The 23,075-nt window shown below is 42.7% G+C and overlaps 1 long non-coding RNA gene across 1 annotated transcript in view; it reads left to right on the forward strand.

Annotated features, from left to right (window-relative positions):
- Positions 1–1,685: 1,685 nt before the first annotated feature.
- LOC122812284 overlaps positions 1,686–23,075 on the forward strand; it is a 582,921-nt gene continuing 561,531 nt past the window's right edge. Inside the window, exon 1 of the long non-coding RNA XR_006366377.1 lies at positions 1,686–1,745. This is a non-coding gene — a long non-coding RNA (uncharacterized LOC122812284). The remainder of the gene's footprint in view (positions 1,746–23,075) is intronic.

Here is a 23,075-nt window from a genome sequence, read left to right on the forward strand (position 1 = left end):
TAATTACTAACATACCTGGTGGCGCAGCCTTAGCAGCCTATCTGCATAGGCTTGCTAATTCACAGCACGGACACCTGCAGCTGTGAAGTAAATGAAGGGATATTAAGACATACCTATCCATTATTTAGACTATATTAGCATGTCTTACATACTGCATTCCATGGCTACCTACTCAGTAGTGGGGCATCTTGCATATGACGGGCTTCCTGGATCCATTGGTTCAGTAGTTCCTGCTTCCGTCTCTTCAGGTCTGCATGGCGGTGATGGACCTGTTCACCAGTCCAAGGGTTGCCTGTGGCACTGGTGAGATCATGAGCCAACCAGTTCCAAGCCTCTGCCTTATACTCCGTCCCTTGGAACTGGCCCTGGAGGAGTTGAGACTCATAACAATGGACAAGGAGCCAAACCATGTATTTTGACTCCTCGATGCCCCAGCGTTGCGCTCGAAAGCATGTACCCTCTCCAGCACCAGACATTCTAACTGCAGATGGGAGCTACAATCAGTTATGGTAAGTATTCCCGCATATGGAACTTAAATATGCCGCATTTTCCTTATTTTTTTGTGATTGGCCATTTTTGAAAATTCTCGGCTGACTGCAGACCTGCTTAGCAATGGTTAATCTACCATTTATAAGTATATGTATGTTAACAGTGGATGTTTATTCTAAGCTGTCAGGGTTTAGTAGTTCAGTACTTTGATTATGGTGCAAAGTGTCCCAGGTTCGAAACTTGTCATTGCATTTTATTTTGCTACTGTCCAGACAGGCTAGGGGGTGTGGCTGTGTTTAGGCAACTTTGCTCAGCGTTGCTCCATGTTGCCCGACGTTGCTCCATGTTGCCCTACTGTGCTCTGGTTAGCGCGGTGCGCAGCTTCATGCAAAATTATTGCTCTGGGTAAAGCGCTGCTTAGCTGTGGGCAACTATATTGCACTGGGTAAAGCACTGCTTAGCTGTGGGCAACTAGATTGCACTGGGTAAAGCACTGCTTAGCTGTGGGCAACTAGATTGCGCTGGGTAAAGCGCTGCTTAGCTACGGGCATTTATATGTCAAGATCCTTCTTACATTTCTATATATACATTTTGTTCACTGATACATAGGCCATTTCAATGCTTTTTGGTAATATTGTAGTCATATATATGTCAGGAATTATTTCATATACTAATTTAAAACATAAAATAGAGAGGGGAGTGGTGGGACTCAAACCGTGCATGCCTCCTCTTTGTGCAAAGGCTCTACCACTACGCTATTGCTATTTGGATTGATTTGCATAAACATGTGTTATTATGCTCTTCAATGTTGACATTGCTAACTGCAGCTAAGCTATGGGCACACCCGCGCAAACACGTGCAAATATGGGCAGTTTTATCGGGAATTAGAAAAAAATAAATACATTTTACATTTTATAACTCTACTTGGGGTTTACAATGTGAGGGAGTGTAGTGTTGGGTATGTTCACATTTGAGCGGACTCGCTCATGTGTGTTGACATTTCACAATTCAGACACTTGCAGGGGCATGGACCTTAGGACTGCTCGGCAGTCAGACATGCCTCCTGCCTTCCTGCACGGTCCGTGTTAGACTTGAAGTGGAGTCAGCATGCCCTCATGAATATGCATGGCACCCTGACATCATACCATTCAACTGCAGTTTCCGAGTAAGACTTATTTAGTCTTACATGGAGGTTTCGTGAATCCGGGGGGAATGTTTATTTGTTGCTTTTTTAATCTCTCTTTGTGAGATCAAAGGTTAGTAACAAGTTATATTCATTTAATTTTACTAAAAAATACTTTCCCCTTATTTATTTATTTTTTTATTTTTATTATTTCTTTTTTAATCTATTCAAAAATATTGCTTTGTTTAGTACCGTTTAGTTATAATTGCTTACCATTATAAAACTGAGACAGTTTAAACTCATGACAACTAACATGCTATGAAGTATAAACAGCTGATTAAACAAAATAAATATAAATGCAGTATTTTATGATTAGATACATTAGCAGATGAATGATTAATATATATATATATATATATATATATATATATATATATATATATATATATATATATATATATACCACTGTATTCCTTGATATAGTAATAGATGAATGATATAGTATAAACATTTTTTTTTTGGAAACAGTTATACCCTTACAGTTTTGATATGTGTGTGCTTATAACATTGTGTAGATTAAGAAATGCTATAGGGTTCATGTATGTTGTAAATAGACTTATAGTATTTTCTATGGTCTGATATTACTGAGGCTTTTCCCAAGGCTTGTGTTACACCTCGAGCTGTCTCTACAGTACACAGAGCCTTATTACACTCAAAATGTATTATTTTCACTTACTTTCATCAAATGTCTTGCTGGAATCCCTCAGAAGACAACTTTAGACACTGGCAACCTCAAGAATAGCGCTTGTTAGCCGTTCTCTAAACCTTCCTGTTCTAACTGCTCATCTGAGTTGAAGAAGACAGCCATCATGAACTTTGATCTCTGATTTCACCCACACACGATGTAATGCTGCCAAGTAAACCAGTTCCAGGAAGCAGAGCAGTCACAAACGTGGAAAAATGATGAAAACTGACTTTTTAACACAACAATGTGAGTTTGTATCATTATAATAGCACTTTATTGATATAATTTATGTTTAGTAAAGCTACAACACATTTTAAAGTATTATCTTACTGTCGAATCAGTTTGCTGAAGTTTTGTAATGTGCAGTAGCTGAATTCAGTAGTATATCAGTTAGGATGTTCTTAAAGGTGCTTTACACAAAAAAGCAGTACTACAATTGTTGTTTGAATGCGCATACTACAACATGCTTTTGCTACCAAACAATGTATGATAATCTTATATTTTGAGCTTGTGTAATTCAGAACTAGAGTTATTTGATACTTTTTTAAGCTAGTATGTAATATATACCATATACGAAGCCATTGCATGCTGTTTTCTATATAATGTCATGACTTCCCTTTGATTAATGCAATGTTTCTTACCATTCTGTTTTTGCTTTGGTAATGAATTCTCCTATACTAACTTCATGAACAAGCAGATAATACATTTATGTATATATGTATGGCTGTATATGTTTAAATCATTTACATTACTACCTTCATAACAACTGTAATGAATAATATGATCTGAGTAATATATTGTGTCACAGAAGCATTAATCAACAGATATTTCTAAGCCCAGGGAAGCTATGTATACACAAAGCACCTATATTTATTATATAAATATATATATATATATATATATATATAAATATATATATATATATATATATATATATATATATATATATATATCTTGTTTCCTTCTTTTCTCATTTCCCTTCCAAGTTGTATTGCAGTTATTACTAGTTTTTTATATAAAACAGTTATATATAATAGATGCTCATTTATCTACTTAAAAATATTTAATTCTGCTTAATAATAGGTCAAGACTGGTTTTGCTCATACACATGATTTGAGCTATTTACTTTCTTAAGAACTGGATCTCCTGTCATATCCCAATTCCTTTAAATTGTTTCAGGGGTCCAGGGAAGTAAATAGCGTGGGAAGAAATAGTCAGGGAAGTGTTATGGCTAGGCTTGTACAGGCCCTAGGGCTGATAGCCTAGTGCTAACCTATGAACCTATGAACCTAAAATGTGTAATTTACTTAGTAATGTTTCTATTGTTAATAAGCTATTCCAGTTATTAGTACATATCCTCTACATCAGTTGAAATTTTCAAGTTGAATTTATATAGTCTATAAAAACTGTGTTAGTTAAAGTCTCTCCCCTGGATTTACTAATCCTCCATATAAGACTTAATAAGTCTTACTCAGAGGCTGTAGTTGAATGGTTAGAAGTCAGCGTGCCATGAATATTCATGAGGGCATGCTGACTCAACCGTAACTCTTACATGAACTGAGTAGGAAAGCAGGGGGCATGTCCGACTGCCGAGCAGTCTAAATGTGCACGCCCCTGCAAGGTTTTAAAAAGCATAATGTCAACACACAAGAGCGAGTTCGCTCAAATATACTTGCACCCAACACCACACTCCCTGACACTGTAAACCCCCATCACACTTATATAAAGTAAATAATTATTATTTTTTTTAAAAATCCACAATATAACTGCCCGTATTTGCGCTTGTGTGTGCAGGTGTGCCCATTGCTTAGATACAGTTAGCAAGTCTGACATGGAAGAGCATAAGAAAGAATGTATATGCAAATCACAAGAAATAGCAATAGCGTAATGGTAGAGCGTTCACACAAAGAAGAGGCATTCACGGTTTGAGTCCCACCACTCCCTTTTGTATTTATTTTTTAAATCAGTATACGGAATAATACCTAATATATATGTTTAAACATAACTAAAAAGCAGTGAAATGGCCAATGTATCAGTGAATAAAATAAATATTCTAAAGGATCCCAATATAAAATTGCCTGCAGTTAAGCAGTGCTTCACCCAGTGCAATATAGTTGCCCCTGGGTAACTCGCGCTTTACCCAGTGCAAAATAGTTGCCCATAGCTAAATAACGCTTTACTCAGCACAAAATAGTCACCCATAGCTAAATAGCGCTTTACTCAGCATAATCGGTTTGTGCAGAGGTGCGCGCCATGCCAACCAGGGCACCGTAGGGCACAGGGGAGCAACATAGAGCTAAGTTGCTTAAACGCAGCCACACCCCCTAGCCTGTCTAGACAGTATTAAAATAAAAGAATGACAAGGTTCAAACCCAGGACCCTGTGCATCATAATCAAAGTACAGAACCACTAAGCCTTGACAACATAGGGGAAGCAGCCACTATTAACATTCATATACTTATGAATGGTAGTTTAACCATTACTAAGCATGTCTGCAGTCAGCAGAGAATTTTACAAAATGGCCAATCACAAAAAAGTGCGGGAAATGCGGCATATTTAAGCCCCATAGGCGGGAATACTCTCCATAACTGATTGTAGCACACATTTGCAGTCAGAATGGCAGGTGTAGGAGAGGGTTCACGCTTCCGAGCGCAATGTTGGGGCATTGAGGAGTCCCAATACATGGTTTGGCTCCTTGCCCACCGTCACAAGTCAAGACTCCTGCAGGGCCAGTTCCAAGGGACGGAGTACAAGGCAGAGGCTTGGAACCGGTTAGCTCATGACCTCAACAGTGCCACAGGCATTCCCCGGACTGGTGAGCAGGTCCGTCACTACCATGCAGACATGAAGAGATGAAAGCAGGACCGCCTGAACCAGTGGATACAGGAGGCCCGTGGGATACAGGATGCCCCACAACTGAGTATGTAGCCATAGAATGCAGTATGTAAGAATTGATAATGGAGAATGTATAATGTATTGGTATGTTTCAATATCACTTCATTTACTTTACAGCTGCAGGTGACCGTGTTATGAATCAGCAAGCCTATGCTGATAGGCTGCTAAGGTTGCGCCACCAGGCAGGTTAGTGATTATTCTGCATGTATTGTTATATTAAATATTTTTTGAGAGCATGAAAGAATGTGTTGTAGTCCAATAAAACAGCCATAGAATTGCCTGAATAAGTACTTTGCATGTACTGCCAGATAAAATAGTCAGAGAGGCAGAAAAATAGTGTAGTAACCCATTAAGAAAACGTAACATATGTCTGGAATAATATCTCTGCAGGCACTTGCATATAACATAAGTGAGTGAGCCTGAAAAAAGATTGTTCTAATCTATTCATAAAGGTATAATATGTCTTGAACATGTCTGCCATAAACACTGTTAAAACAAATAAAGGAGTGAGCCTGTGGAAAAGTGTGCAATGTCATTAATAAAGGTCTAAAACTCAAAGTGTGTCTGTGTCACAGAGTCTGAAATGTTGTTGTACCCTTGCATTATACAAACAGTACTGTTTGAAAATGTGCTGGCAACCCAGAATTATTCAGTCCCATATAAAGTGGGTGATGGAAGTGCTAGTAGCTGTGAAACATATATACAGTCCACAATAGGCAGTTATTGGCTGTCACGAATAAGTAAACCTGGCACACATGTAGCATGTAATTATTCACCAGAAATGTGAGTGTGTGTTAAGAAATGCAGGGTTCTGTACAAATCAAAGTGAAAATGTCATGTGAAAACATCACAGATATGTAGATAAAGAAATATAAATGCAAACAAGAAATATGTAGCAGTAACATCTGCATCCTAGACAGTTAGTATGTCAGATATAGGTCAGGCATATATTGAACTAGCCAAACCCATGACACAACCTAATGTATGGTGGCAAGTGTAATAATACAGGTAGGGGATATAGACTTGCAGTCACTGTGAATGTAGTGCAGACTAAAAGCTCATTATAAGATGTTAACTGATTTTTTTTTCCACACCCTACCATATGTGCATGAACCACGCAATTCCACACCTCAATGGGTATGTGTAACCTTAAATATTTGTTGGGGCATTTGTCCTATTGTTATCTAAATATTTGCATTGATGTTGATGCATGTGCCCTGTTCAAACACCACATTCATGGTGGCCTGTTGCTACCAAACATCCCTGCATGCTGTTGGAATATCCATTGTTGTTCAATATATGCATGTGTTATGCTTGCTGTTCAACTGTTGGAACCTTGTTGTGTTGGGTTAATGGGAATATTACTGCATGCTGTTACAACTAATCTGGAATGCTGTTGTTTATGTTGAAATTAAACACACCTAATCACAGAATGTATGGGAAGGCCGGTCCCAGCGGACCCACCTGTCCCTCCTCAGTTGGCGAGTGCATCTGGCGCCAGCAGCTCCGGTGCCCAGCCCGGGCTCCCCTCCTCTGTTGGTCCTGTGCCACCTTCAGGTGGAAGCACTGCAGGGGATGGGGCTCATCCACCCCATGCAAGTGTGGGTGGAGAAAGGCCACCTGTCACCCTTCGAAGGGTCAAGGCTGTGGTGCGTAGGGAGATCCAATGCTCAGTCGCTGATCCCCTATGCCAGCTTAAGGCAAGAGTGGCACGTCTCTCGAGTGAGCCTGCCCATCCTACTCAGCCCCCAGCCCAGCCACCCTCGGGGCTGTGAAGGTGCAGTGGTGACTGCCTATTGGTGGGGATCTCAGTCCCACCATTACCATCTGTGGGCTCATGAGCTTGCGATTTCCAAACAATCTTCCCCATCACTTGTGTTCACCCAACCCATGTGTCAAACTCCGCCCCTGTATATGTCTTGTTTGTCTTATCTGTTTACCTCCCCAACCTACCTCCCCAAATATACCTACATCCTCTACCTCACATTCCACTCTCACCTGATACATACACCCCATACATAGTTGCTCAATTCACACACATGTCCACTGGACATGTAAACTGATGATTCTAATTGGCAGTACAACATATTTTGTTGTCCTCACCCCTCTCACAGGGGTGGAAGGTTTCAAATTTCACACCAAATTTCATACATATGCACAGCTGTTGCTGGTAAAGAAATGGGCAGCTATGGACCTTGCCTACACTCATCCTGCACATCCCGAGCTGGTTTCCCTACTGTCTTTCCCTCTTTGTGCCCCCTTTTTCACCACTTTCCTATCTCCCCATTTTCTTTTCTTTAAAAGAAATTAGCGTGGAGGTTAGCGGGAGTAAGCTCTTTTAAGCAGTAGTTAGCAGGGGTGCGAGAGTGCAAGCTTGTATGCGCTTAGCTAAGCATTGCTAAGCCTCACGCAAATCCACACAAACCTGCTTATAACTGCTTAAAAGTGCCTTAGTCACTCTGTATGACAAGGCCCTTGTACTGCTCAGCAGCAAAATAAAATACCCTTGTCAGTCTCGAACCCGGGACCTTGGACTCACCAGTCTGTATGAAGTACCACTACACCACAGCAGATATACAATAACTTAGTGCTGATAGCAACATATCATGCATTACCATGAGTGAATGTAAAGGGTAAATAGGAATGGCATAACACAAATCTTGTTCTGTGGATCTTAACCAGCAGGTGTTGTGGAATTGCATGACATGACTGTGAAAAGAGAATCAGCCATGCTAGTAGGGAATAAGGTCACAGTAGCACCTTACAAACCCCACACAGTGCAGGATAAACACTGGCATATTTGCATATGTCACAGGCCAGACTTCCCAACAGTGACTGCTGTACAGTGATGACCCTGATTTGTAAACAAATGTTAGCTGTGCCCCTCTGACTCCCTGTGAAATGTACTAACAGTAGGCAGAAAGGTGTGGAATCTCACTTAATGACAAATGTCAATAAGTGAGAGTAGACACTGCTTGCATATCAGAAAAGGTGTAGTAATACATATGCTCTGAATCCCCCAAAGTCTGAACTGCAAAATGTCTGAAATATATCACAGGTGTATCCCAGTTATATGTACCTTTCCCTGAGGCTGTTCAAATATATATGTGAGAGTATCTGAGGCCTGGAAGAGTCAGAAACACACAGGCATATCAGCTTGTCTGCTGTTACACACTCTGCAAATAGCTGTAGAATGAATCCCACAAGCATGTCCTTATGTAGAAGTACAACACAGAAATATCAAAGGATGTAGCCATGTACTGCTAGCAACCATCTCTGACAATGCCATTGTTCAGGTGCTGAAAAGACAGCTGTGGTGCACAGTCAAAGAATACTAGGCTGCCCTCTGTCTACCATCTGGATATGTCCACAGGTGGGAGTTACACAGACAGACTACTAGCCTTAATAGACTTACAGGTACACAGCAACTCTGCATGTTCAGTACGATAAACATCACACGATAATAAATAATGCACTCTGCACTTCTGCACTCCTACCCAAAGGTACTATATACCCATGTAGTCAGGCACAACCAAGGGTGTAGGTAGGCATACACAGTAGTGAAATATGTCCAGTTGTCCTGAGCAGACTGTGCTAATGTCAACACAAACAAACCACAAACTGTTCAGAAGTGAGTAACAGACTAATGACAGTGTAGCAGTTCACAAACAGTGCATGTGCCTGATATTCATAATTGGTAGTACAACACACTTAGTTGTCCTCATCCCTCTCTCAGGGGTGGAAGGTGTCAAATATCCCTCCTAATGTGTTGCATATGCACAGCTGTTGCTGGTAAAGAAATGGGCAGCTATGGACCCTCTCCACACCCATCCTGTACATCTCGAGCTGGTTTCCCTACTGTCTTCCCCTCTTTGTGCACCCTTTATCACCACATTCCTATCTCCCCATATACTTTTCAGTCAAAGAAATGAGCACAGGGGTTAGTGGGAGTGAGCACTTGTAAACGGCAGTAAGAGGGTTTGCACCAGTGTGCGCATGTGTGCGCTTAGCTTAGCATTGCTAAGCTATGATAAGCTAAGCCAAGCTTGGCTTAGTATTGCTAAAATAAAATAAGCTAAGCTAAGCTTCGCTTAGCATCGCTAAGCGTCGAGCAAACCCGCGCAAACCTGCTTATAACTGCTTAAAAGTGCCTTAGTCACTCTGCATGACAAGGCCCTTGTACTGCTCAGCAGCAAAATAAAAAACCTTGTCAGTATCAAACACGGAACCTTGGACTCACCAGTCTGCATGAAGTACCACTACACCACAGCAGATATACAATAAGTTGGTGCTGAAAGAAATATAACATAAATTACAATGAGTGAATTTAAAGAGAAAATAGGAAAGCCATAGGAATACATTGCAATAACTACTGTTGTATGCCAGTTAATTCTCTAATTGGAAAATAAAGTACACACTCCCATGTATCCAGTGTTAGCATTAGGAGGTGTGAGTAAACCTACACACTGAGAAGAGTGCACTGGAAGAAGCAACAGTCAGTTTTCAATACAACATGCATTTCAATGGCTACAACCCAGCTTCAGATATGAGACATATACCAACCTTCTGACTGACACAACAGTGCCCACAACAAACAAGCATGGTCCCCACCTTGCAAAACTGAAAGGGCTACGCCTACCTAACCTATCATTTTATAGCAGTGTCCTGAAATCACAGTGAGAACTGCAATTACCACACAGCAGGCTGCATGCAATTACTAAATGGTGGGCACCAATTGGTGCAGAGGCCATCACATGCACATGTGCAGATACCTAGAAAAGCAGCCTGCATCTGCTGTCCACACATGCAATAATATCATTGCACCAACTGGGAGAGAGAGATTGAGAGCGCGAGCGAGAGAGACAGACAGAGACAGACAGACGGATACAAACAGGCAGAAGGAGACAGACACTGAAAAGAAAGACCAACACACAGAGGAAATCAAAATCAAAAAAAAAAAAAAACAAGAACAATCAACACCTACAACAGACGGAGGTGAGGAAATCAAAGGTAAGGTATGTAACAGATATGTATTTGCTGACATCCGAATGATGTGTCTGAAGGGTACTCTACATACCGTGAACCATCCATATGTGGCCAACGTCCGTATCTATATGTACATGCACATTTGCATAGGGCAAGGGACATACTGCAACTGTTAGTGAAGGCTGGACATATGTATGTTGTTGAAGGCTGCTATGTGCACATTTGTATGTAGGTTGTAGTGTGTGGCATTGCAGACAGCAAGCAGTGCCGGTATATGTCATGTGGTGATTAAACGCTGTGGGACTGAGCTACAGGCAGTGAGGCCTGCTACAGCTATACGGCCTGAGGACAGCAGAATGTATTCTGCACAACATTGTGCAATAGTATTACATAACCGTATGTCTCACAACGGTTGCATAATTGACATCCCTATCCATAACAGGTGGGCAGTATATGTGCCTATATATGCAACTATATGTACAGCAATGTATGATAAGATGTATGTGTATATTTATATATATATATATATATATATATATATATATATATATATATATATATGTGTGTGTGTGAGTGTGTGTGTGTGTGTGTGTGTATATATATATATATATATATATATATATATATATCTACATACATATATAGATATATATATATAGCTATATAGAATTATAGATATATAGAATTATAGATATATAGATCTATATATAGATATATACATATATAGATAGATATAGATATATTTAGATATATATAGATATGTATATGAATATATATATATATATATATATATATATATATATATATATATATGGATAAATACAGATATATATCGATATATATGGATATATATAGATATATATAGATATATATGGATATATATGGATATATATATATAGATTTGTATAGATATGTATATATATGTATGTATATATATATATATATATATATATATATATATATATATATATATATATATATATATATATATATATATATATATATATATATATATATATATATATATATATATATATATATATATATATATATATATATATATATATGGTCGACAGTTCATTTGGTCGACATTTCATTTGATCAACAAGCATTTGCCCCCTTCCCCAATGTTGTGCAACCCTGGAGTTGATATATATAGTTAGGGGGGTGTGGGGGGCACAGCCCCCCACATTGGGGGGTGTGGGGGGTGTAGGCCCCCACTTAAAATGCTTGTCGATCAAATGAACTGTCGACCAAATGAACATTCGACCATATGAAATCCGAAAATCCATATATATATATATATATATATATATATATATATATATATATATATATATATATATATATCTACAGAGAGAGAGGGGGAGACACGGGGTCATATGTACTGCAACAGGTGCCTGTTGACCAAGGCATGGACCGAACACCAGTATTGATACTGCATTGCCATACCCCATTCTAAAACACTTTACATAGTAACTACCACATAGGTGTTAGCCTGCCTAACACTGAAGGTGTCAGAAGGGAACAAGGGACACAGGTGGACAGTAGGCTCCCCTTTGATAATCACAGTGCTACACTAGTCTTGTAATCTCTCTATGGGGTACGTGTCATCACAAAAGGTGTGTCATCCAGGGAAATATAGGTCAGCGTACCCCTCTACTCCTCACAATTCCCCATGTGGTATGTACCTCACATGACAACTACAGCAAGTTGAAAGACCACAGACATACCTAACAAAGAGTGATACTGCCCTCAAATACATGCCCTATGCCGACTGACTCACAAAACCACAGCTAGAGTGCATTGTATACTGCCTACCCAGAGGTTACCACTGCCGGACATACAGAGGTATGTCACACCCATAGCAGTCGGCCAACCACCATGACAACACCTCACAATCCCCCCAGGCTACATGACCTAGTTCCCTAATCCTTGTCACTGCACTAAACAGCACATGCTGGAGGTACAGGTTCCTATACACAAATATGCCATACTCTGGACTAAACCATCCAGCATTAACAAACAAGGCTCCTCATTAGTAGATGTCATACATACCCCTGATGAATGTTATGGAGATAGGTAATATGCCCTGGGAGTCACCTCTGTGTATCTTTTTGATGGGAGCAAGTGAAATCACATTACATGTGTGTCAAAGGGCAGGGTAGCATATGGCTAGGCTCATCTAGGCCCAGGGCCAATAGCATATTACATAACTATGACACAGTGCACATACAGATGTACTCAGTGCAATACCTGCTATGTGAGGTGGAATGAGTGTGACACTGACTGTGTGCAAGGTCTGTAAAGGTGTGATAGCTTAGTGTGAGGTTGTGTCTGTGATGGTAGTTTGTGTCCTAGGTGTGAGGCCAGAAAAAGATGTGTCAGTTATTGGGATGCAGACATAGTAGGATGGCATATGTTGTGATGTAGTTCCTTGTGTTCAACTGTGGTGTCCCATTGTAGGCTGAAGCAATACATGTATGCTCAGTAAGTGGTACTGCTGGTGAATCCAGCTCACATATGAACTGTTGTACTTCCTGAAGCTGTAGTCCTAAACACCACAGTATGGTGTATGTTCACATTCCCTGGTAACACTGTCTTGTGTGTTTCCTGTGATTTGCACAGATTACATACATCAGGCACAGGTATCTGTAAGTAGGGGCACACAGTACTATAAGGTACACAGGTAATGCTCATCTGTGTTGGCATACATTTCCATGTTGTATGTATGTCTAATGTGTGTCTAATGATGTCTGTACCATGCCCGCAATCACATGTGTGTTACAGGGTATGTGTGTCTGCACCTGGCAACATGTACACTCTGTTACAGCAGTATGCCAGCTATATTAACAACCGTGCACATATGTTTGGTAGGGGTATGGCATCAAAGACTAGGGTGGATTACTGTTAATACTGTAAATGTACATTACATTCACTGCATTGGATGACATATTTCTTGATGCATTAGCTTGATATATACCCCCGGTGCAAGGTTGTGCATTGTATCCCAAACAGTGTGCCGAGTACTGGTGTATACTGGTTTGTTGTATGGAGTGTGGCAGGCACTGTCAGACAGTTGTGGGCTGAGCACTGATATGTGGTATTGAACGTGTGTATCCTCTGATAGACAGACAGATGCTATATATGGAAGTTAAGTGATATCTGTACCTCATAATGTTAAGTGTGCCACATGACTTGCTCACACATATCATTTAATTGTCTTCCAGGGTTATGGCTCATCAACACAATCGGGCGTATACAGCTGTGGAGGAGCAGGAAATACAGGCCAGCCTGGTGCAGCACTATAACCTGCTTTTTCCAGGGCCAACCAGCACCAGCATGAGCATACTGCACTGTAACAAGATCTTGTTCGCCGGGTAAATGACATAGTACCAGACATATGAGCAGGTATGCCATCACTGCAGTGATTTAATTAGACATGTCCGGCAGCATGCGTCTGATATCCATAGGCAACAGCTTACCACAGGTGGTGGGTCGCACATACATCCCCCCCTCACCAGAGTGGAAGAGCTGCTCCTAAGCGTGGTGGCTCCTGGCCTACAGCAGCAACAGCATCACACATGTGTCATCATGGAGTCCGGTGCCACCCAGCAGGACGACATGGAGCATGCAGGTAATATGCCCTAGCTGTAGACTACCATTACCTGTATTGTTAGAATATGCTTATGTGAGATGTGTACTGTGTGTTTAGCAGTTGTGCTGCCAGTCATGTGCAATACTGATATTTGGAATAGTGTCTCCACACCTGTGACTATTGACTCTTGTTCCGCTGTAGATTAGCACACTCACGTTAGCAATGCCACAGTTGTGGCCACTGACAAACTGTGTCATATTCTTGTAGGTCCCTCTGGTGTGACAGCAAGGCAGACGATACATGCTGGTGAGTGTGTTAACACTTTAATATTGGTAATGAAATGTGCATGTCATAGGTGAGGTTTAGGCCATGTACACGTAACACACCTACACATAATGCATGCTGTCCATGTTTGCTGTGAGACATTAATCATCTCAGTAAAGTCAGTAGCTGCTCAATCACATACAATGCACAGTGCAGCAGACACAATCATGGCAACACTGTACTGCACCTTGGATATGCATAGTTGCTACAGCTGTACACAACAGAACACGTTTATCATACACAGTAGATGAAAACATGCTACATTTGGCATTACCACACACCCGCTGTAAGGTCACACGTCGGTATCCCACATGTCATGCACACTCACATGATGTACCTCAGGGGTAGAGGCCTATCATGGGTCTGTGCAACACTCTGCAACACATAACACAGTCATGTTAGGCAATAATCCCTATTGGGCACCTCACACACCCATGTACAAGGTGTCTGTGTAATTGTGAACGTAGCCACAGCACTGCAGTTCAGGTACAGCATACTAGGTGGTGGTCTTGCACACATTAGTAGCTGTCAGTGACCACAGGATGCATGGTGATGATGGCATAGGGTACTACACCCCATCCAGTTACAGTGATCACAGTACTAGTCATAGCAGTCATTGCTTTGCACCTCAATGGTGTGTGTGTGTGCAAACATATGCACCTATACACAATATGCAGAGCATGTTGTGTGTGTGCTTACATATGCCAGTATACACAATATGCACAGCAGTCACCATCCAAACAAAGTGTCACATATATGTCCTGGAATGCTAGTGGGTGTATAGGTCACTTGACACACATTGGGTATGTGTGGTGTTTAATGTTGTAGTTGTGAAGCATGCCATGTCTGGCACCGACATATCTGCAATATGTCCCACACTCACCATAACCACTGTACAGTGGCCATGTCGAGCCTTCATGTCAACATGCACCACTCATCCTGTGTGTGTACAAAGCATGCATGTGCTACACCCGTGCCCACTATTATCTGCTATGGACACATACACTGTACTCAGACATGGATATCTATGTGTCACACAGATGCATGCAGCCATGGCATGTATACTTGTGAGTGATGGTGCACAGGGCATTGCAGTGCTGATAATACCTGCACAGCAATGTTGTGTCCATGTACACATTGTGTTCCAGGGTGTAACCAATCACTGAACAACTACACAGTTGCATCAAAGCCATGTATACTGCCATTAAACTGGGGCATCTACACTTGCACTGTATGGTCTTGTGCAACACATATTCTGCATGCTGACACATGTGTGGTGACTGTTTACCTTGTGATACTGACACCCACCTTCACCCACTACAGAGTATGTGTTGGATTGCTGGTGTGTGTGTGTGTGTATGTGCTGTAGTGAGGAGTGTATTAGTGTTCATGTGTACATGTGTACATGTGTTCATATGTGCATGTGTGCATGTGTTCATGTGTGCATGTGTTCATGTGTGCATGTGTTCATGTGGGCATGTGTGCATGTGTTCATGCGTTCATGTGTGCATGTGTGCATGTGTTCATGCGTTCATGTGTGCATGTGTGCATGTGTGCATGATTTCATGTGTTCATGTGTGCATGTGTTCATGTGTTCATGTGTGCATCTGTGCATGTGTTCATGTGCAGACTGTAAAGTGTGTTTCCTGTCTCCCTCTCACAGGCGCTGAGTTAGGGGTGGCCGAATGCAGCAGGGAACCTGAAGCCACTGCCACGGATAGTGCTGATGATGAGACATGTATTTTGGCACAGGAAGGCTTGACAGGGTCTGTCATTGGTCCACCAATCGGCAGTACACAGCGTTCAACCCCATCTATGTGCACACTCATACTGTCAATACATCCCTCACCACCAATGGCCATAGGCGAGGGACAGCATACAGTTGGCATTGACCAGGAGAGTGTGGTACCCATGGCACTTGCATCCCCTCACAGCTGCCATAGCCATATTCCTGGAATGGTACCACATAGGCGGAGGACCAGGGGTTCTCGGGGGAGCACCGCTGGATGTATTGCCCCTGGCAGGCATGCCCTCACAGGTCTTATGACATCCAGTATGTTCTGGGCTGTAATGCAGGCTCAGGCACGTATGGAATGGTACACCAGGCAGGGACTTAGGGCGCAGAGGGCACATTACACTGCTATCAATGACAGCATCCGTGACCTTGCTGGTGCCATCCGGACTTACACCAAGGTCATTGATAGACATTGGGGAGAGATATTAGATGCTCTCCATAATATGTCTTCCATGAGCCAGGACCATGCGGGACGGTTGTGATGTCGATGCGGACGCATGCCAGCAACAGCAACAGCTGGCAGTGGTCGCAGACAGCCCCCAGTTCACAGACACTCCCTTAGTGGCAGTACCAGCCCCAGCAATGCTGAGGCTGGCCTGTCCATTGACCATCCCAGTAGACCATGTGCACGTGGCTCTAGCCAGTCCCAGCAGGGACATGGGTCCAGTCATCCTACCTCTGCCTCTGAGGACAGTACCCAGTCAGGGTTGGTACCTGATACTGTCCGTAGCACCCCTGCCAGGCACAGGTACTGTGTCCGTGGCTGGAGACAGTGATCTGTACAGCCTAGCAGGCACAGTCTGTGGCTGTCCCATAATCTACTGTATATGGCAGCCACATGGTGGAGTTGTGTGCATGCAGACACACACACATTAACCAAACAACTAGGGCTCACACATACACACACACCTTACATCAACATTGGCCCATGCTGTACTGTTGTCCCTCACACATACACACACACACAGACATGTCGATTGGATGGGTCCATGTCAGGCTCTGGCAAACAATAAAATGCCCTGTGCATATGATAATACCTGTGTCACCTCCTGTACTCTTTAACATTGATGGAAGAACAGGCTAACATGGTGCTGATACACAGGGTGACACTATAGCAGAGTAGCAATATTAGCAAGTTGTCAACAGGAAAGTGTAATGACATCCTTGTAGGTATATCTCAGCAGACATTGTGCATTAAAGCTCTGATTGTCAATGTAGCATTGTTTACACCACTGTTAGGTCTGAGTATGTATTGTCCACCCATGTGTCACTTGGCTGAAGTGTAATGTGTTGCCAGTATGTGTTAGTGAGTGGGCAATATGTGTGTGATGTGTGCAGTACAGATTAGCAAGTGTACATCTGTGAACATGGTAGGTGCGCACTGTCTGCATGTACATGCATAGTGGACACATGGGACATGTGGCATACCCTGTTATACACATTGTTAACATCTCATAGTATCTTCCAATGGCCAGTATACATTCTACTACAGTTATGTACTAACATGGGTAGACATGTGTGTATGACATGGGTTGACACTATGCTGTGGGTGATACTGTTAGTATCTGTCAATTATTTTCAGTCTGGTAGTATACACAACTTCGACAGCATGACTATAAGCAAGCATTGGATGATGTCCTGACAAATTGCACACAGTCATAGGGAACTCAGTAACAGTTGAATTATTCCGGTGCTACACTATAACACTAACCAGTGGTAATGACCGCCATCCATTCCTGTGACCACACCTGTTTGGCATATAGCCCCCTTAGGAACATGCAAACACACTAGAAATGTGCCCATCCAACTCTGTAAATGCATGCATTGGCCTACAATCCATTTCCTGGATGGGACGCATATCCTACACAAGGGTATCATACAGACAAATACCTGTCATCTGATACATGCTGTATAGCAGTAAGCCGACTATGGCATAGTCATCCACATGTACTATACTTAGTATCCAGTCAGTACCACATAGGTGGTAGGCCTCAACATGTATGTTGGGTACCAATGTGTACATACAGCCTCATGTTTTGCCATGTGTCCCTTGGTATCCACATATCCATAGGTATTGTGGAGTCTCAAGGTGTATCACATGAGACATTAGAGGCCTGGATGCATATCCACAAGGCAGTTGTACACCTATAATGACTGTCCATTATTGGCAGTCATTGTTGTGTATGAACATGTCTGACATATACCCCAGGCATATACCCTCACTCACACTACTCTTAAGTAACTGTCATGGGTGTGTGTGGCACAGATGACCTTGGCCATGGATCACGACAGTGGACGGCCCTGTCACATACATACAAATGTGACCTACGATCTGAGAAGCAGCGGCACAACCTATCAATGGCAACAAATGTATTCATGTAGTATGCAGGCTTCACACCTATGTACTGATTGAGAGAACATGTACACATATATTTTGCCACGCAGATTACTGATCTGTGCAATGCACTTACTGTTGTAATCATAACATGTCATACCATAGTAAAAGCAAAACTCACACTGCATTGACCAACAGTGACACACACACAGTCAGCATTTGCAGGATTCAAACCCCTACCTAACTATGTTATGATACTCGAGAAAGATGCATTAGCATGGTGCACTATTTGCTTTACTGGGTGGTCTTTCTTCTCCTGCTGTATTTCTAGGATGGTGACATCATCAGTCTTTCCAAAGAGGAATGTACATCTTCTAGTGTGTTTTCCCAGTCTCCAAAAAGTGCACTCCTTTCAAAGACAATTGCACACATACACAACCCCCCACACAGTCAACATTTGCAGGATTCAAACCCCTACCTAACTATGTTATGATACTAGAGAGAGACGCATTAGCGCAGCATTTGCTTTACTGGGTGGTTTCCCTTCTCCTGCTGTATTTCTAGGATGGTAACATCATCAGACTGGACATGGTAATGTGTGTACTCTTTGTTTTATGCCATTCCAGGAATGGTCCATGTGGGTCATCAGGTGTCAACAGCTTGAACAGGAACTCATAATCCTTACCTTGTGTGATCTATCTGTGGACACATTGACATTCCTTCATATGTCAACACATATTTATGCACAGCTTGTTGGTTTTGTGGATGCTACATGTGTCTGGGATGTTGATAAAGGGCTATTCAAAGTGTATGTGAGACATGTGTAGCTGTGTTCAGTGATGTATGTCCTGGGTGTCTGCCTTGCAAACAGTCTAGCATGTTTGGGAACCATGATCCACACATGAACATACCACAGTTAGTAAGGTTGTGTGTATGTCAGCTTCCAATAGCTCAGTTTATGACTTCAACCATGATGGGCTCCATGGCCTTGCAGATCAGACTTCATAGGCGTACTGGTCTATACTTCCCATGGTGTGTTGTGCACCAACACTTGTGTGGAGTGCCATATGTTCATGTAACACATTCAACGGTTCCACATCCTGTGTAGGGGGGGAGGCTCAGCTGACTGTTCAGGTGCAGGATCTGTTTCTTCTGTAGTTTATGCATGACACATATTGGGAATCCATGTAGTCCACCTGATGCCATGCTTTTGGCATTGGGGGTAGCTGTTCATCCATTCTACATGTGATATCTCCTGGTATGATGATATGGACTATCGTCAGTGGGAGGTGGGTATGTATATATGGGCCTGTCTGTCAGGATGTCGGCATTGTCATTCAGGTACAGTTGGCCCTGGCTCATGACATATATGTGTGTACATTGCTATATATGACATAGCTGTCGGAGGTGTCATGATTCAGTCTGGACTCCTTCTCAGCTACTCTTTACAGAACACCAATGAACCTGAGCACTAATCCCTGTTATACTCTTTTACACACTTAAGACCGTACTGATCCTTTGTGATCTGCTACAGAGTATGTCATTATGATAACCCGGCATGTCCAAGGGTCAGCTTCATGTGTACTCTCCAGTCCAGCTGGTGAATATTGTGATGTAGACACAATCTCACATCTGCCTCATGCATACAGACAACACTCTCCTCCTCCCGACAAACTGAAATATATGTGTGAGATGCACCTATAGTGACATACAGGGTGCTGAACTCTCTCAACCCATGACTAGCACAGTCTTATCAGGTGGTGAAGGTAACCACACACACCACATATCAGTCTCACATATCATCTGTCGACAGCACTCAAACCACTTTATCACACATACACATACTCGGATGCTATAAATGAACTCTGTCTAAGCAGCAGAGACCTCAACAGCAGGCACACAGACAACTGCTACCCCACTACAATGTCCACATCTCACATAGTTCACAATGTCAGTGTGCCACACAGTCACTGCCCTTCGGGATACACAACACACCTAATATACTTGTGATAGGCGACACTTATTGTCAGACACACTGACGTACCACTCACCAGCCCATACAAGGGAATAGTCCCTTTGTGCTGTCTGTTGGGTGGCAGGATCTGCCACATAACACTTGCAGTCAGGTCACTCCAAAGCAAGTACAGGACTGGCACCATCATTGTCCCTGCTGGTGCGTAAAACCTCAGACATTACTCCCTGGACCACATGACATGGTACATGGAGGAACACTGTGATCATGTAGCCCAGGCCAGTATGACCCTAACTTTGTCTAGCATCTTACACCCACCAAGTATGATGTCACAGTATACAGACAAACATATCACGTTTAACAGTTGGCTAACTAATTGGTGTCATTCATAGGGGATACAGTGTCTGTCAGCCTGTGGTGACATGCTTGACATGCCACGTAGCTTCACTATGGACAGCTTGCACCTGTCACTCTTGGACCTTTGAATGCTGGCTACAGCTCTTGCTACCACCATAGTGCATTTGTTGAGCAGGGCTCACAAGACAAACACACCACCATAGACATTATAGGTTAAATGTTACTGAGGGTAATACTGCTCAACACCAGATGTGTTACCCTCATATTGCAGCCACTCAGGACTCTCCTCAGTATGGAGGATAGCAATATCTGTGCACTAACAGACGCCTAGTTCCGGCTCACATATGCACACCAGCACTACCAGGTTATGTTTCATACCATGCTTTCTGACCACAGGACTTGGAACGGACAACACAGCTAGGGGGAGTATCCATATACATCACAGATACACACACCTCCAGGTTAGTAGCACTGCACTAAGCATCACAGACCATACCATATACAGCTACCATTGTGCAATTCTGCCTTTCAGTTTGCTGCCTGCTACAGACCACCCTCCCATACTCAGGAACCACACTCTGCTTTCCTGGGAACAGTGGAGAATATGAAGGTCTCCACAAACACCATTATATTGGGTGACTTTAGATACACAAATATTGACTGGTGATACTACTCATGCCCCAACACCCTCGCCCTACAGTCACTACAATTTGTAAATTCATATGCTATGGCACAACCAGTCACCACAGCCACAAGGGGGAATACATATTGGACCTGATCATTACCAACACGGGGACTCTATGTTCCACACCAGCGATATACCCCTCATTGGTAAGGTATATCTCACTGGACATACATATACACTCCACACACCTATCCTTGATAATCTTGGTGAACTTCTCATGAGCCAACGTCTCACTTCACTGAAGCAAGATGGTATCCTTCAGAGACTATGAGACAGTGGCAAATATGGCTCTGACTGCTGAATCCTTTGCATACACATTCTATGGACACCTAGTGGACTGCATGGATTGTGCTATCCCAAATAACAACAAGACTCACTCCTCCAATGGCAAGGGACCTGTCTGGTAGACCCCAGCCATAAATAAGCTGTACAACATCAGGAGGAAGCTACTACATGATAGAGCACAATCACAGACGGGGAAAGCATCTGTGATCTGTACTAGCAGACAGCTATGATCACTCATGTACCTATGTAAGGGCTGCTTCTCACTGACAAATGCACCAGGCACATAGGACTATCACAAGGCCTTCTTCAGTTATGTCAGGAACCCGGGTGGACACTCACTGATATGCTGTGAGTTATCGCATACTGACTAAACTTACCCTGAACCCACTGGCATAGCCAACATCCTGGCAAACAGGTTCAGTGCAGATGTCTCCCCTCATCCCCCCTAGGGAGCAACTATCCATCCCAACAGAGTGTAACCTCCCTGACATCACACAGTTACAGGTGAGTGCTGCCCTCCCCAAAGCATACATTACAGCATCAATGGGACCAGATGGAGTCCTGGCCTGCATCTTACACAAGCTTCATGACAGACGTAACCCTCACATTATATCACTGTGCAATACTGGAGTTACTACAGGATATGTACCCACGGAATGGCATATGGCAACAGTGGTCCCACTCCACAGAGTTGGTGCGACAACAGACCACATACAATATTGCCCTATAGGCCTAACTAGCCTGTTCTGCAAAGCTATGGAGCATATTGTCATGGGACTCTTACACATAGACATCAGGAACCTACAGATACTGTGTCCTACACATTTCAGCATTGTTGTGGGCAGATCTTGCCTCTTGAACATGCTTGTATTCTTTAGACAGTTAACAGATCCATCGACATAGGGACAGTTGTACATGTAGCCTAACTGAACCTTGCAAAAACCTTCCACACAATTACCCACTCGGCCATTATGCATAGGCTCACCAGCATTAATATGGACACATATCTCACATGATGGATTGCTACCTGGATCAGGGATAGCACACACATGGTCAGAATTGCAGGTGCCATGTCTGACTATACACCAGTTACACATGGCATCCCACACGGCTCGGTCCTGGGACCTCTCTTGTTCAGTATATATTTGTCTGACGTACAGGCTACCACAGGGGGAATATGGCTGACCTTGTTCGCACTTGACTGCAAACTGGGTGCCATGATCAGCTCTCCAGCTGCCACATGCATACTCCAACAGGGTCTCACAGAGATGGATGACTGGTGCCTGAGCCATGGCCTACAGCTAAATGCCATTAGTTGCATTGTCATCCCCTTTGGGAAAAACAACATGCCCACACATTTACACATAGGTAGTACTCCATTACATACGGTAGGAGTTGTTAGGTGATTGGAGACATGACTTGTTTGTACTGTCGCCTTTGACATTCATGTTTGCAAAGTGGTTGGACAGACCTTCTATTTAAGCCA

The sequence above is a fragment of the Protopterus annectens genome, chromosome 9.part0 (assembly GCF_019279795.1).
Source record: "Protopterus annectens isolate FY-2018-M chromosome 9.part0, PAN1.0, whole genome shotgun sequence".
In the NCBI taxonomy this organism is placed as follows: domain Eukaryota; kingdom Metazoa; phylum Chordata; order Ceratodontiformes; family Protopteridae; genus Protopterus; species Protopterus annectens.